Source organism: Nansenia antarctica, assembly GCF_963989245.1.
Source record: "Nansenia antarctica genome assembly, chromosome: 3".
NCBI lineage: Eukaryota > Metazoa > Chordata > Actinopteri > Argentiniformes > Microstomatidae > Nansenia > Nansenia antarctica.
Window position 1 is genome coordinate 18,630,067 of NC_137688.1, and position 2,500 is coordinate 18,632,566.

General features: G+C 45.4%; 1 protein-coding gene across 1 annotated transcript in view; it reads left to right on the forward strand.

Annotated features, from left to right (window-relative positions):
* Positions 1-2,500, forward strand: part of LOC308152209 (protocadherin gamma-C5-like) — a gene marked incomplete at both ends in the record, with an annotated part of 32,497 nt that overhangs the window by 23,626 nt on the left and 6,371 nt on the right. The window lies entirely within an intron of this gene.

Sequence of the window (2,500 nt, forward strand, 5' to 3'; positions counted from 1 at the left end):
GATGCGAGCTATATAATATATAATAATATAACATGATTTGACGCATGCGCGCTATGCCATGCGTCAAATCCAGCGCTGAACGGGCGCCTCACTGGGAACTGAACAGACAGCATCGATCAATGAACGGACTCCACATTACGTTAACTGAAGTTTGTTAAATTGTTTGGGATTAATGTGAGTTTTCTATTTTCTCTTTCCAGTTTTACCCTTTTTTTAAAATCAATAAAACAACGTCATTTCTATAACCAGGTCTCGCTGGTTGGGAAGGCATTTCGTTTAGCTCGGGAGTATGACAATGGGGAGAACATAACTGTTTATTGAGAAACAATTGATAGGCAGTCTGGGATACGTATATAAAGAAATACCACAATGTCTAGATGTATAACATTTTATTGAACAGTAACAGTGCAAGCATGTAGGCTTCTGGCGTGACACGGCTAGCCTAATTTCCGTTCATATGCCTTTTATCAGATAAAATAAAATAGAATAAAACTCTTTGAAAATAAATAGGCTTTAAATTAACTTGCAATGCGTATAGGCTAATTTCCGTTCGATGTTACAGCCTAGGGCTAGGCTATGCCTTTTCTCAGATAGATAGGGGATAGCCCTGTAAGCTCATACGGGTCTGTATGTCGTCCTGAAGACCGGCTGTTAGATCATATCGCTGAAGTTTGTCTCCATCTTAGTGTAAATGTTGTCCGTTTTGTTTGTTATCCTTGTTATTGTGCGATAAAGTTAAAGCGCTCCGCTTCGGGACACCATTTTCAGCTGAGCACCAAACACACACACACTCGTGTAACACTGCCCGAGAGAGAAGGACCCGCCCCCTTTAGTTAGCCTATAGCCTATAGGCTAACTAAAGGGGGCGGGTCCTTCTCTCTCGGGCAGTGTTCTGTGTGTGTGTTTGGTGCTCAGCTGAAAATGGTTAGAGGGAATTATTTTCACCGGACATTTATGTCCGACGAGTTTTCAACTTGTCGGACTTCCACTAATTTTACCGGACAAAGACCGGGAATTACCGGTTAACGGAAACCCTGGTACATACTATACATTTGTACGGACAGAAGACATTTTGCTACTCAGAGGGAGAGAGTAAGAGAATGATAGAGGAGTGTGTGAGTGAGAGAGAGAGAGTGGACATACAGTTCTCTCTGCCTAGTACCTACTTGCCCAGATTGCGCAGTGGTGATGACATCAGCGTTCCTCCCAAATGAAGGGCAGAGACTCTTCAGTGTTACTCACAGTCAAGAGTCAGAACAGGACTATGAATCATTCCCCATCTTCCGCCGTAGACTGAGGTCCCATCTCTTCCTGCTACACCTGAACTGTCCCTCCTGAGACATCTACTTACCCCCCCTGTATCCCCAGGGTCATAATGATAATACAATAATAATAACAATTTAAAAATAGATTTAAAAATCTTCTTCTAGCATGACAACTGTCAATGGCCCCTGGTCATAGCATAGATTACGTTTTCCTGCTATGACTGGTGGATAGATGATTCACTTACTCAGTCAAATGTATTGTTGTGTGTCACTGGTTAAAGGCGTCTGCTAAATGGCAACAATGTAAATGTAATATAAATTAATCAGGGTCTGAGTCTCTCTCTCCATACTGAGCCTGAATCATGTCTAAATTTCTCATCTCATGGGCATCTGCTTGTCTCCATGCTGCTCTTTGCTCCAGAAAATGGCTGCCCCCTCCCCCTCTTCCTCCCTCTCTCCCTCTCTCTCCGCTCTCAGGCAGCCTGCGAGCCATCACTCAGTACTGCTGATGAGAGTAGGGGACGAGAGAGAGAGAGAGAAGGGGGGGAAGGGAAGGGAGGATATAGGCACACTAGCACACAGCGACTGACCCAACCTCTTCTGAACCATTGGTTGGTTTGTTTCCATCTGAGCGATCGGATTGATTGGTTACCCGTGATTGATCTCCCCTTGACTGTTTTAATGGCAATCGAGAGGGGAATTAGATCTCTCTGCACCAATCAGAGTGTGTGTGTGTGTGTGTGTGTGTGTGTGCGTGTGCGTGTTGGCCCACATTGCATGGCAAACCGGTGTTGGGCGCAGCAGTTTCCACAACAGCAATTACGCAACACATTCCAATCGCCACGGACCGGTTCTGAAACGAACCATCTGGGAGAAAAACTCTGTCCCTCTAAATCAGAGAACGGTGGAGAAAAGACGGGAACAAAAACACCAGAGCGTTCCCTTTTGGAATGCGACTGAGGGTTAGGGATACATTGGACACGGTCCATTTAGGGAAGAGAGAGAGGGGGGGGGGGGGAACGAACTCACTTCCCTTGAACCGCTAGATGAATGTCACAGACTCAATAGATTTTTTCCCAGAGAAAACAGGAATTCCTTGTCTGCTCATTGCATTAGCTATTAGCTATTAGCTCCAGTGAGAGACCAGATCATTCCAGACAGTCTAACGGTGCTCTTGTGTTTCCAGTCCCTCCAACAAGCACCACGGCACACACCTAAGATGGCCGCCGCTGCGG